We start from the raw sequence: 15,055 nt of genomic DNA, 5'->3' as shown, positions 1-15,055 counted from the left end.
ATTCCCAGGCTATGGCCCCCCCCCCTTTTTTTTTATATATATATATATATATATATATATATATATATATATCTATATCTCTATACTGCAAGCCATTACTAAAGCCCTATTCCAGGCGCATAGACTTATCCCTATTCATTGGAAATTTCAGGAACCCAGGGTGAAATGCATAAGTAGTATGCTCAGATTGAAACTCTTAAGTTACCGGCATAGGGGCTGCCCAGGTAAATTTGAAAATATTTGGGGCTTTTGGCTGGACAACCTGGGCCTTAGTCCTACTAACCTTATTATAGATGGAATTTTATTGTGAGGTTTTATGCACTGATGTCCCTTTTACTCTCGAATTATCCTCTTATTGTCATGATAGTGATGGTGACTTTGTGTCATGTGTACTAATTGTGCTGGATTGGTGTCACTGTTGTTGCTTCCGTGAACTTATTTTCTCAATAAAATCCACTTTTTTTTTTTTGTCGAAAAAAAGGGGTTAAAGCATCATCAGTCTCTAGGATCTCTCAACTTCTGGCCTCTACTCATGGTGTTCCTGTATACATGGATGTCTTTTTCCAGTATCAGACAGAACCTACGCCATGATTCTCCAGGCCAGATCCTCAACAGACTCTCTTGACTGTTCTCCATGCTTTAGCAGTAGGCCTCCAGCTCTCCTTGAGCTAGGGCCTTCAATAACTTCCGGCCTCAACAGATAGCTCCTCCAGGCTGGCTCTCTCTCCACCAGGGCAAAGGAACCTGCTACTCTTGGCTGCCGACTATGCACGCCTCAGCACCCTGCTGGTTACTCTCTTGTAGAAGCCCCTAAAACATTGCCTTTTTTAATCCACATTTTAAACCAGCTATTATGCGCCTGGGATTCATGGAACCATAGGGTTTCTTCAGTGGTTGCTAGGGTTTCCTCGAGCTGTAGCTGACTGATATCCCATTTGATGGTGGCTGCATAGTTCTGAGGCCAATGCCACTTGAATGAGCCAGCGGCATGACACAAATGATCTGTTTAGCTGTCTGGTATTCAGACCACCTCTGTAAGGGAAGCATTTTGCCCACTTGCCACAAATGTGAGGTGCATTTTTCCTACTGACCCATGTTGAGTTAGCTGGGTTTCCCCTAGACCTTTTGTTGCCCCTGCTAAACAATTAGTGAGATCAGAGCAACTAACTGTGTAATGTAGTTGTATTCGGAGCACACTGGTAGACTTGCATTGATATAGAAGAGACTTCACCCACACTTTATAACATCTTGTTATTTATTGATAAGCTTGTTTAAATGAAAGCCAACCTGAACCGAGACTGTTTGATCAGCAGTGTGACACCTTTCATTGGAGGCTCTGTCCATGTAGCTGATGAAAAAACAGAGGCCTACACCACCATTTTGACATCTACCTGAGGTGGTTGGTGTGCAGGATGCCAGTGCCTCCCTTAAATGTTCTCACCCATTGGCTTTAGAGATGTGTTGCTTTGAAGTGGCAGACAGTAGAACAGGGGTGAGCAACCTTTTCTATACTAACTGTCATCTTTACAAGCTTTAGACAACTAGCATGCCAATGAACAGTACATTCTAGTGTTAAGTTTTTTTTTTTTTTTTTTTTTGTATTTTGTTCTCTGGTTTAGTTTTGCATGCTGGTAATGGCACCTTTAATACATAACATTGCAAAACTGGTGCGCACGACCTCTGTAAGTAACTCTGTACGTAACACGGTCCTAAACTCTGCACGCTGTGCACAGCGCGCCCCCCTGAACTCTGCACGTTGTGATGGTCGCAGTTTATGCTATGTAAATTGGCATAAGCTGCATATACAATCGTTTGTGTTCCTTGTAAATCCAATGTGACTCGCTGTCTACTCTCAATCCTGTAAGCATCCATCCATCAGTGTGGGCATCTGAAGCCTGGTTGGACTTTCTTCCGGGATGCGGTGCAGCTGGCTACCCAGCATGCACCTCCCCATCTCACTCCTGCTTAATGTGGAGAAAGCGAGGCGCACTCAGCATGGCATGGGGGGTGCTCGTTGACTCCTGGGACTGATGACACATCTATCCCAGGAGCCAACGGGCGGGAGGATATGACATACCTCACCATGGCGAGGTAATACGGAAGTGCAGCTCTTCAGGGAGCCTAAAGGTAATTTAAGCTTTGGTATTAAAAAAAAGTATAGCGGTGCTGGGGCCAAAGTGAAAAAATTGGGAGGAACTGCGCTTTAATGCCTCATGCACATGCTTTTTGGAACTTTTGGTGTTTTTTTTTTTAAATTTTTTTTTATCTTTACAACCAAAGACACTGAAAACAACTGAATAAAAGCCTATGTGTTCATGCACACAGACTTTTACCATAGTTTAGTAGCAGCTGTGTTTAGAGGCAGGTAAACGCTCCTCTCGTGAATGCAGAAGAATTGCGCTTAGGAAAATTTTGCCCAAAAAAAAAAAGCTGGACGTGGCAAAAACGCTGGCAAACGTGTCAATGCTAGGGGCATTTAGCTTTTATTTCAATGACCAGCATGAATGATTATTCTGTCCAATGAAATGAATTAATGCCCACGCAGGAAAAACGCGGCTAAACGTGGTACACGTTTACTAGCATCCTGTGTTTTTTCTGCTGCCTGAAAAAGGCGTCTAGGGAACGTTCAGTGTGCCTGTAGCCTAAGGCTGGCCATACATGGTCAAATTTCGAAAGAATTTTCTTTTGAAAATCTGAAATTTTGTGGGTTTTGTGATCTGATGGTGCCATCATTGATTTCGTGATTCGACCAACCAAGCCTTCAATTTCACCTCATGTTGCTACAGAAAATTTTTCATGGCTGGGAATCTTCTCTTCTTTCCGGAAATTTTCTTATCTTGTACTCGTGTGCATTTCTTTTTCGATTTTACATTTCTCGCCCGATTTTTTTTTTTTTTTTTTTTTTTTTTTTTCCCCAATCATTAACTAGAAAATCGTTTTTTCAAAAAATTTTCAACATGCCTTATCACTCAAATTCGATGGCTGCATGAAAATCGGCTGTTGCTGCCGCCACCCACTAATGGTGCAAAATTCAAACGAAAGTGTTTAAATAACATTTTTGAAATTCGACTCCTGTATGGCCAGCCTTAGTGTTAATTGTGGTAGAGAAAAATCAGGTCTTCTGCCCCACCAGACAGGGCTAGGGTTGTGCTACAGTGAGTGAAAATAGTATTTGTATGTTTTGCCCTCTGACAAATGGTCAGTCTATAATTTTAATGCCAGGCTTATTTTAACAGTGAGAGAGAACAACAATAATATCCAGAAAAACGCATTTGAAAAAAGTTCTAAATTTGCATTTTAGTGAGTGAAATAAGTATTTGATCCCCTATCGGTCAGCAAGGTTTCTGGCTCCCAGGTGTCTTCCATACAGGTAACAAGCTGAGATTAGGAGCACTCCCTCTGAGAGTGCTCCTAATCTCAGCTTGTTACCTTTTTATAAGACACCTGTCCACAGAGGCAATCAGATTGCAATCTCTCCACTATGACGAAGACCAAAGAGCTGTCCAAGGATGTCAGGGAGAAGATTGTAGACCTACGCCAGGCTTGCGTGGTCTACAAGACCATCGCCAAGCAGCTTGGTGAGTGGGTGCCAACAGTTGGTGCGATTTATAAGCAAATGGAAGAAACACAATAAAACTGTAAATCTCCCTTGGTCTGGGGCAAGATCTCGCCTTGTGGCGTTTCAGGTAGTTGACAGAACTGTGTTAATCTGAGGACTTAATGGACAAATTCAAATCCTTTCGCAGGTAAAATGACTCCCATATATTGCTTCTCAGCCTTTTGGCTAAGATCAAGTGTAGTATCTGTTCTTGTCAGTTACCAGTGGAGGAGTTATGCTACTGTCCCTAGCTTTACAGTGGTGGGTTAGGGGTGGCGGTGGCTATGCAAATCCACTGGTGTAATGGTAATCTGTAAGGTTAGTACCGGGGAGAGCCAAAACTGGACCGCTCAACAAACTGAGGACCATTAATAAGTCTTCTTTAAAGAAATCCGCAAGGGTTACCTCCTGATAGGGATGCAGAGGCACAGGTCTGGGGTAAGGCCGGGTCCTGAAAGAAGCCCGTGGTGTATGTGCCCCTGGAGTGGCAGTCCAGGGGTGCCCGAATTATACTCGCTGTGAGTAGTGGCATTTTGAGTTTTACTGGCACCTTGGCCACTGCACCATCACACTTTTTTCCGCACCTGCCTCTTCCTCTGGTCCTTGCCAAAAGGCCCGGCCCAATTTTTATTCCTGGCCTTAGGGCGAGCCACTGCACTTTCTCCACTTCTACTTTCCCCATCTTTGTTTGTCGTGTTTGTCACTTTTTGTCTTTTGGTTGTTGGGTATTATACACGTTTCACATTTGAGTAGGGTGTAGGTCATCGTGCCTGCCCTGAAAGGCTTGGGAGGGGGTGGACATGGTCTTATGGCTTAGTTTGCCCTCTCTCATGGGGTGTTCCTTTGGGGGAGCCCCACCTAGTAGTTTTGTTGGTCTGATTCGGCAGACCTCCCAGAGAACGGGGTTCATCTGGTTTTGGCCAGATGGACCATGTAAAGTACCCCAGTGCCATATTTTTTGGTGTGCACTTTTTTTGCATTGTGTGCAGTCTGTGTTCACACACCATAGGCTTTTTAAAAAAAAAAAAAAAAAAACAGTTTGTCTAAAATTCTGCTTAAAGGCTAGGATTCGACTACATATGTTGCAGTTACCAACAAAAGAGGGGGGCCTAGCTGTGCCACATCCCCGGAGTCACTTCTTGGCAGCACAGTTGCAGCACTTAGGGGGATGTACCACCTCGGGAGGAGGGGAAACAAGTGGGAGAATAATGTTGCTAGGAGCCCCGCATAATACAGTAGTGGAGGTGTTGGAGGCGGATTCTTTTTTTCTTAGGAAGCCAACAATAAAGATAGTCATAAGTATGGAAAACAGTCAAGACATTTAATGGGGTACGAGGTGGTATTAGAATATACCCCCCCTATGGAACAATAAGAACTTGCAGCAGGTGGTGGCTATGGGAAAGATCAAATAATGGGAAATACAGTGTATAAATAGGCTGGCTCATTTATGAGTAGTACTCTAAAAACATTTGTAGATCTATGATATACCAAACCATTCATTCTACAGATAACTAAAGATTAGACATGCCCTCGGTGTCCAGTTTAAGATACGAGTACTATAATGGAGTAAAGCTCCCCTTCTCCAAAGAATAATTAAGTCGGGTACGACCAAGGGGCTCATTTCTGAGCTATACGTACAGATATGCAGCAGAGCCATTGAAGGGCCGGAGTCCCTTAATAGTAGGAAGAGATGGGAAGGGGAAATAACGCAGGGGCAGTGGAGGATATTGGAGTTGGGGCCATTGTTTTCGGTCTCTCCCTCACAGAAAGTATCACACTTGATGTTGATACATGGAGCCTATTATACCCATAAGAGACTGTTCACGTTTGGCCGAAGATCGGATGCCAATTGTCCCAGCAGACAGGGGACCTTATACATATGGTATGGAGATGCCCAAAGCGATTTCGATACTGGACAGAGGTTCTCGATACCATGAATATAACCTACGGGACTATGTTGGATATGGAAGCCATACTCTGTGTGCTGGGCTATAGGGAGAAATCTAGTGGATTGGCAAGCACTACAGTAGTGGTATTAAGGTGTCTATTCCAAGCAAGAAAACTGATTGCGCAGAGATGGCAGTCGGGGAGACCTCCATCAGGGAGAGAATGGGTCAAAATTATAAATGTGATAGTATGGAGGGAAAAGGTAGTTTATACCAAACAAGGGAATTTTAAGGAATTTGAAAGGATGTGGAAGCCATGGTTGGAAAAGATGGGCTACCCCCCTTAGAAGAAAGGAAAGGGAAAAAGATCAGAGTAGTGGTCAGAAGTAACCTCGCAGGCAAGGAAATAATACTTCTAGTGAGATATCAAAGGCAGGCTAGAATAATAGATGAGAAATCTAGAGTAAGATAGATAATACACATACAGTGGGGACGGAAAGTATTAAGACACCCTAAATTTTTCACTCTTTGTTATATTGCAGCCATTTGCTAAAATCATTTAAGTTCATTTTTTTCCCTCATTAATGTACACACAGCACCCCATATTGACAGAAAAACACAGAATTGTTGACATTTTTGCAGATTTATTAAAAAAGAAAAACTGAAATATCACCTGGTCCTAAGTATTCAGACCCTTTGCTGTGAGACTCGTATATTTAACTCAGGTGCTGTCTATTCCTTCTGATCATCCTTGAGATGGTTCTACACTTTCATTTGAGTCCAGCTGTGTTTGATTATACTGATTGGACTTGATTAGGAAAGCCACACACCTGTCTATGTAAGACCTTACAGCTCACAGTGCATGTCAGAGCAAATGAGAATCAGGTCAAAGGAACTGCCTGAAGAGCTCAGGCAGAATTGTGGCAAGGCACAGATCTGGCCAAGGTTACAAAAAATTTCTGCTGCACTTAAGGTTCCTAAGAGCACAGTGGCCTCCATAATCCTTAAATGGAAGACGTTTTGGATGACCAGAACCCTTCCTAGAGTTGGCCGTCCGGCCAAACTGAGCTATGGGGGAGAAGAGCCTTGGTGAGAGAGGTAAAGAAGAACTCAAAGATCACTGTGGCTGAGCTCCAGAGATGCAGTCGGGAGATGGGAGAAAGTTGTAGAAAGTCAACCATCTCTGCAGCCCTCCACCAGTCGGGGCTTTATGGCAGAGTAGCCCGACGGAAGCCTCTCCTCAGTGCAAGACACATGAAAGCCTGCATGGAGTTTGCTAAACACCTGAAGGACTCCAAGATGGTGAGAAATTAGATTCTCTGGTCTGATGGGACCAAGATAGAACTTTTTGGCCTTAATTGTAAGCGGTATGTGTGGAGAAAACCAGGCACTGCTCATCACCTGTCCAATACAGTCCCAACAGTGAAGCATGGTGGTGGCAGCATCATGCTGTGGGGATGTTTTTCAGCTGCAGGGACAGGACGACTGGTTGCAATCGAGGGAAAGATGAATGCGGCCAAGTACAGGGATATCCTGGACGAAAACCTTAAGGGGGTCTGAATACTTTCCGTCCCCACTGTAGGTATATATAAAAATGGATGTAGATTTGATAGGTGAACAAGATGGAAGGATTAAGGGTGTATTGGAATGGGAAAGGGGGAGGAGGGGAAGCAGGAAGGGGTTAAGGTAGGATGTATGTAATGTAATGAGAAAAGAAAAACTTAATGGAAAATATGTTGTCGTAATGTTTTTATATGGATGTTTTGTAAAAGAGTAAAAATCTATTAAAGAATATTTGAATTAAAAAAAAAAAAAATAATAATTCTGCTTAAAATATTGTCCTCTGAGCTTCTACCTTCATAGTCTGTAGCAGGAGCAGTCTTTAGAAAATAATGTAATTTCCTACAGGTGACCTCTAGATAGGAAATCGGCTACGGCTTATATGTCCTTATCTGCTGATTTCCTATCTCCCAAGCACTGAACACGGTTCTTTTATAGTGGCAGACCTCATCCACGTATCTACTGCAAGCCCAGTCCAAAGTAGGTGGAAGATTTTATCGGTATCGCCTCTTCTGTATATCTCATGCAAAATTATCTACAGGTTCTGGTAAATCTCACTCCCTTACACGTGTTTCTTGGGTATCTGTAAGATCAGACTCTGGTTAAAATATTTATAAAGTGCATTCTTTTCTAAGAGTTCATTAAACATTTCGGTACATTGCTATGTTCAGTGTATTATACGCACTTGACGCGCCAACCCATTCGCTGCTGTGCTTTTGTGAATGTTTTTACCCTGGTGGGTGAACCAATGCTCCTATCACTTTTTTTTTATGCTTGTAAAAAGACGGGCATTGGTGAAGGCTTTTTTTTTTTTTTTTTTTGGGGGGGGGGGGGGGGGCTATGGTAAATACACCAGGTTCTTGCATGTTGACGTGAGAACTAGAGGTGCACCAAATGGGTTTTTTGGTGCTGAAAATGAAAAATACACTAGGCTGAAAACCGATACCGAAAAGAGACTGCAGACGTGGTACAGGAGATGGTCAGAGACTGCAGACGTGATACAGGAGATCAATGCAGCCTCACCAGGTTCCTTTAAATGCAGCCTGTCAGTGCCCAGCAGCCTACCAGTGCCTATCATTTGCAGCCTGCCTTAGTATGTCAGACAGGATCAGGACTGGGCAGTGTTAGCAAGGCAAAGCCAAGAACAGTGCTCTATCTATGGAGCCAGCTCCCACCAAGCGGGCTCACTGTTTCTAACAGCCTGTCAAACAGGTCCTGCACTCTTAACCCCCGCGGTGCTGCACACCGATGATGCTCCTCCCGCTGATCATACCGACAAGCTGCTCCTTAATGTGGTGTGCTGACAGCTTTCCTCCATAGAGCAATGTCTTGCTTTCAGCTGCCTCGTCGAGAGGACTGGGCTGGATGGGGGGACGCTCCAGAACGACACCCCCCGTACTGGGCGGCACCAGGGGTGGGGCCCCGCCCCCATTTTCAGCGCCGTTATTGGTGTGATTTCCTTTTCCGCAAAATGCCTAAAGGGCCATTTTCGGCGGCCGAAATTTCGGTGCATCCCTAGTGAGAACCCAAAAATAATTTCTTGCTAGCATGTGTTGCTGTGGCTGGAGCTTACACAAGGCTGCAAACTGTCTCCCCAACCCATGGGATGGCACTAGACCAAGCACCAGGGCTGTCACATGCACCTCCATACCCAGAAGTACTCCAAAAATCTTCTTCCCATCTACCGATCTGTACATTTTTTAAACGTCATACGCAGCCCCAATAGTTTGAGTAGCAGCATAATGCGGTCAATGGTCAACATTGTCATGGGATAGCATTAGACCAATCGCCAGGGCTGTTATGTGCACCGTCATACCCAGAAGTATTCGTTTTTTTCTTCACTCCTGCCAGCTAAATGGAGCAGTGGGAGAGAGAAGGAAATGTATGGTTTGTTGGGCTGATGGAACTGCTATTGGTCTCCAAAAAATAAACTTCCACCCATCTACCAATCTGTACGCTTTTCTTTTAAAAACTATATACAGCCCCATAGATTGAGTAGCAGAATACGCAGCCAATGGTTAGCGGTCATTGGTCAGCGCTGTCATGTGACTGCAATGACAAACAAAAAAAAAAAAAAATGGGCAGACTCGATGGACTACTCGGTCTGATTCTAAATGACCGCAGTATTATGCTGCTACTCAGTCTCCATGGCCGTATAAGGAGTCCAAAGCAGCCGTGGGCGACATACGTTTATCTGCACAGCAGATAAATGCAGTGGGGTCTTGAGGAGCTGTGAGGGCTTTGGCAATTAATCTTCTTTTTTTTTTTGGTGTAAAGGTGGAATTACCCTTTAATCTTATGCTTGCGGTAATTGTAGCCACATTGGTGCACTTTCAATAAGAACAATCCGTGATACTTTTTTTTTTTTTTTTTATTTGCACGAACATCCAAATTTTCAGGACAAGCGTTCAGGGTGTGTCCCCTTTTTAAAGCAGTTGGACCATAACCACTTCCAGACCACCCCACGTACATACACTGCGGAATGGCGTCCCAGCTGTGTGAAATCGTGCACCTGTACGTGATTTCGTGCATGAGGTCTAAGGCGCGCGTGGTGCCGACTCGCTTCTGCTGTTATTGGACACAGCAGGTCTGGCAGCCGCAATCGTTCACAGGAGAGGGGGGGAGGGAGGGGGATTGAGAGGGGGGGAGGGGGGGAGGGGGGGAGGGAGGGGGATTGAGAGGGGGGGAGGGAGGGGGATTGAGAGGGGGGGAGGGAGGGGGGAGGGGGATTGAGAGGGGGAGGGGAAGGGAGGGGATTGAGGGGATTGAGAGGGGGAGGGGGATTGAGAGGGAGGGGGGGAGTGAGAGATCTGTTCCAGCTTGGCTGACGTTGCGTGTTTCCATACTGAGCCGGTGGGTGTCATCGTTACCCTTAGCTGGTGTTGCAAAGGCAACGTATTGAAGCGTATGGATGCTCCTCTGTCCAGGAGGCAAGCTAAGTGGAGGTGGTCCTCCGAGTTGCATTCTGGGAGAGGGTATTTATGGGACAGACGCCATGTTTAGGGTTCGTTTTACAGCCACCTGCTGGCCCTCCTGGCCGACAGGTATGTGTTAGAATACCACCTCGTGGTCCTCCGTTCCGGAGGCCTGCGGCGTGTGGGTGGGCCCAGAGGTCTGTCTGGGGCCTACCACAGCAGCCGAGGGATGGTCCTGAGTTGTCTGTCCAGAGTGAATAAGCTGGACAACCGAGGAGATCCCAGGGGAGGACCCGTCATGGAAGGATCAAGCAGAGTGCTGGTCTGGAGAGGGGCCTGGTGACTCGGTTGGTGCTACCTACTGGCTGCTAGGCAAGTAAGAGAGGCCTATCCAGGCGAGCAAAGATCGTGTCCCACAAGGGGATCGCATTCAATTATAGTATTCAACTTTAAAGGGCGTTCTAAAGAATCCTAAAGAAAGGTATTTGAGCTTCCCTGCAGTTTCCCTCCTGCCTCTTTCCTGCTACTTCCTTCGTAACTTGGTTCAATAAAGCATTATAAACCTACTCAAGTGTTGGTGCTTGTATCGTCCAGAGGTAAACTCAACGGAACCCTAGACCCGGTGCCGGTGAAACAGAGGTATCGAGAGTGAAGGTAACAAGCCCGCTTATACCAGCAGCTCCACCGAGATTTATTGCTACAATAATATATATATATAGCCTTTTTGTTTATAGGGGGGAAAAAAAAAAAAAACGCAGAGGTGATCAAATACCACCAAAAGAGAGCTTGATTTCTGGGAAAAAAAGGACATCAATTTTATTTGGGCTTTTACCATCTAATAGTAGGGATCGGAGTGCTCTACTGAATGTATTATTGTATTTCAGGTACATTGTGTCTAATTCATGGAAGAGCAGATTTATGTCTCCCTAGGGGAAAGTGGAACTGCAGGCAGTGGAATAGCTCCGTTATTTATCAAACTGTGTCTTGTTTTCTGCTTCACATTACCCGCTATCCTTCACGTCTGCTAGGAGAATAATGATACTAAAGTGAACGGATCGCTTGTCAAAACAGTATAGCCCATAACAGGAGAGGGAGAGATTCATGGACTGTAGCTGGAGACTTGGTTACTGGAAATTCCATGAACTGACAAAGTGACTAGAACAGCACAAAGTATTGTCCACGTCAGCTTTTCTGTATGCATGTGGAGTGGGCTAATTTTTTAAAGGTGTGTGTGTGTGTTTATATACAGTGCCTTAAAGTATTCATGCCCCTTGAAATTTTCCACATTTTGTCATGAAACAACCCAAAACCTAAAATGTATTTTATTGGGATTTTATGTGATAGACCAACACAGTGGCACATATTTGTGAAGTGAAAGGAAAATGATAAATGGTTTTCAATTTTTTTTTTTTTTTTTTACAAATATCTGAAGTGTGTGGCATGTATTTGTATTCAGCCCCCTTTACTCTGATACCCCTAACTAAAATCTAGTGGAACCAATTGCCTTCAGAAGTCACCTAATTAGTAAATAGTGTCCACCTGTGTGTAATGTAATCTGAGTACAAGTACAGCTGTTCTGTGAAGCCCTCAGAGGGTTGTTAGAGAACCTTAGTGAACAAACAGCATCACGAAGGCCAAGGAACACACCAGACAGGTCAGGGATAAAGTTGTGGAGAAGTTTTAAAGCAGGGTTAGGTCATAAAAAAATATCCCAAGCTTTGAACATCTCACGGAGCACTGTTCAATCCATCATCCGGGTGTATGTATGAAAATGAGTATGGCACAACTGCAAACCTACCAAGACATGGGCGTCCGCCTAGACTGACAGGCCTTCGGCATTCATGAGAGAAGCAGCCAAGAGGCCCATGGTAACTCTGGAGGAGTTGCAGAGATCCACAGCTCAGGTGGGAGAATCTGTCCACAGGACAACTATTAGTTGTGCTCTCCACAAATCTGGCCTTTATGGAAGAGTGGCAAGAAGAAAGCCATTGTTGAAAGAAAGCCATAAGAAGTCCCGTTTTCAGTTTGCGAGAAACCATGTGGGGGACACCGCAAACATGTGGAAGAAGGTGCTCGGGTTAGATGAGACCAAAATTTAACTTTTTGGCCTAAAAGAAAAACACTATGTATGGTGGAAAACAAACACTGCACATCCCCCTGAACACACCATCCCCACCGTGAAACATGGTGGCAGCATCATGTTGTGGGGATGATTTTCTTCAGCAATGACAGGGAAGCTGGTCAGAGTTGATGGGAAGATGGATGGAACCAAATATAGGGCAATCTTAGAAGAAAACCTGTTAGTCTGCAAAAGACTTGAGACTGGGGTGGAGGTTCACCTTCCAGCAGTACAACAACCCTAAATATACAGCCAGAGCTACAATGGAATAGTTTAGATAAAAGCATATTCATGTGTTTTAATGGCCCAGTTAAAGTTCAGACCTAAATCCAAATGAGAATCTGTGGTAAGATATGCAAATTGCTGTTCAGATGCTCTCCATCCAATCTGACAGAGCTTGAGCTGTTTTGCAAAGAGGAATGGGCAAAAATGTCACTCTCTATGGTATGGTATGTTTCTGTTAAGGGTCCCTCTCCCTTTTTCTTCCAATCTGGGTTATCTGCTCCTGCCCCCTTTTTGGACTATATTAAGGGGGTGAGGCCAACAAGTGGAATTGGGAATTGGTTCCAGCAGGGCTGGATAGATGCAAGAAGGAGAGGAGTTAGTTTCCTCTGATCTGAGGTGTGAAAGGACAGAAAGGGGGGGTTGGTTTGAAGGTTCAGAAATATGGGCTGATGGGAGGTGTGAAGGTGCAGAAATTGGGGCCGATCTGAGGTCTGAAAGTGCAGAACTTAGGGTGATCTGAGGCGTGAAGGTGCAGAACTTGGGGTGATCTAAAGCATGAAGGTGCAGAACTTGGGGTGATCTGAGGTCTGAAAGTGCAGAACTTAGGGTGATCTGAGGCATGAAGGTGGAGAACTTGGGGTGATCTAAAGCATGAAGGTGGAGAACTTGGGGTGATCTAAAGCATGAAGGTGCAGACATTGGGGTGATCTGAGGCGTGAAGGTGGAGAACTTGGGGTGATCTAAAGCATGAAGGTGCAGAACTTGGGGTGATCTAAAGCATGAAGGTGCAGACATTGGGGTGATCTAAAGCATGAAGGTGGAGAACTTGGGGCGATCTAAAGCATGAAGGTGCAGACATTGGGGTGATCTAAAGCATGAAGGTGGAGAACTTGGGGCGATCTAAAGCATGAAGGTGCAGTCATTGGGGTGATCTGAGGCGTGAAGGTGGAGAACTTGAGGTGATCTAAAGCATGAAGGTGCAGAACTTGGGGTGATCTGAGGTCTGAAAGTGCAGAACTTGGGGTGATCTAAAGCATGAAGGTGCAGAACTTGGGGTGATCTAAAGCATGAAGGTGTAGAACTTGGGGTGATCTAAAACATGAAGGTGCAGAAATTGAGTACCCTACGATGTGCTATTCACTGGCACACAAGTTGTTCAATGGTTGTAATGATGGCACACTGTGTGGGAAAAGATTGCTGACCCCAGCTGTCAAATATGCAAATATAAACATTTGATACTTTGCTTAAAACAATTCATACTCTGGTGTTTTATTACATGTATGCCATTGCTGATTTTTGGCCTCTCCCGCAGAGGTCAGAAATTCTGCTGAGAGCTGGTTAATGAGGACCAGTCTGAAATAAATCACACGTTTTGCTTGTTTATAAATGATGTTCCAGCAATATGTCTTTCTGCCCCTTGCTGCTGGTGGAACATCACATGAATATTCATGGATCAAGGGAGATCTTAGTCTAATTTTCAGTGTAAGTGGAAAAGATGGAGGAGGGTGATGTTAACTGAATGTTGCATCTTTCAAAAGAGCCTAAAATATTATGTTTTTTAAGAGAGGTGAAGGATTATCATAATGCAAAATCACTTCTGCCCCAGCAGATGTCCAGATCCCGGAGCTCCTTTTTTTGGTGCAGTTCTTCTTCTGGGTTCGGAATCTTATGGGGGACCTTTGGACATCAGCATTGTCTGTCAGTCTGGGGGGAACAGGAGTGTTAGTGTATTTAAATAAATCTGCTAGCTGCTACCTAGTACGTGATCCGCGCGCTGGGCTAGGGAACGCCCCCACTGCTCCGGCTGTGCTGCGATTGGCTCCAGCACGAACCAGGTGCCGGCCACTGATTGGTCGCTGTTACCTCCCGATCGGCTTTGAACATTCCCGGAGAGAGCCCTGTGTAGGTAAACACAGGGCTCTCTTCTGACAGCAGCAGTGTGCTGTTTTTTTTCTTCCTGCAAAGCACATTGCTTAGTAAAAAACAGCACAGAGCGCACACAGGAACGCAGGTTGGCCACACATTTAACCCAGTGTCAGTACAGTGATAGTGCATATTTTTAGCACTGATCACTGTATTGGTGTATTGTATATTTTAGCACTGATCACTGTATTTGGTGTCGCTGGTTCCCAAAAAAGTGTGTCCAATTTGTTCGTCCTAATATCGCAGTCCCGCTATAAGTCGCTAGTCGCTGCCATTACTAGTAAAATAAAAATTATCCATAAATATATCCCATAGTTTTTGAACGCTATAACTTTTTCGCAGACCAATCTACATACACCTATTGGGATTTTTTTAATCAAAAATATGTAGCAGAATACATATTGGCCTAAATTGATGAAGAAATTAAGATTTTATTCTTTTTTTTTTTGGTTTTATTTTTAGATTGTAAGCTCTAACGAACAGGGCCCTCTGATTCCTCTTGTACCAAATTGTAATATAACTGTAATGTCTGCCCTCATGTTGTAAAGCGCTGCGCAAACTGTTGGCGCTATATAAATCCTGTATTATAATAATAATAATTCAGCAAAAAGTAAATTTGCTGAACCACGAAGGTGATCAAATACAATCCAAAGAAGCACAATTTGTGGGGGAAATTTTTTTTATTCGATTACAGTGTTGCGCGATTGTCAAAGTAACGTAGTGCCGTATCTCAAAAAAAATAGCCTGGTCATGAAGGGCGGTAAACCTTTCTGAATTTCAAGTGCTTAAATAAGTCCACTTTAACACCTTGCATAAATAGGGGACGTAT

The 15,055-nt window shown here is 44.4% G+C and overlaps 1 protein-coding gene and 1 pseudogene across 4 annotated transcripts in view; both read left to right on the top strand.

The window, feature by feature from the left end:
• The window catches only part of GDPD5 (glycerophosphodiester phosphodiesterase domain containing 5), a gene marked incomplete at its 5' end in the record, with an annotated part of 273,877 nt that overhangs the window by 136,703 nt on the left and 122,119 nt on the right, over positions 1–15,055 (top strand).
• On the top strand, positions 3,765–3,895 carry LOC141130831 (U2 spliceosomal RNA; annotated as a pseudogene).

This window comes from Aquarana catesbeiana, linkage group LG02, assembly GCF_042186555.1.
Source record: "Aquarana catesbeiana isolate 2022-GZ linkage group LG02, ASM4218655v1, whole genome shotgun sequence".
In the NCBI taxonomy this organism is placed as follows: Eukaryota; Metazoa; Chordata; class Amphibia; order Anura; family Ranidae; genus Aquarana; species Aquarana catesbeiana.
The sequence above is the reverse complement of the archived record's forward strand: the minus strand, read 5'-3'. Positions and strand labels throughout refer to the sequence as shown.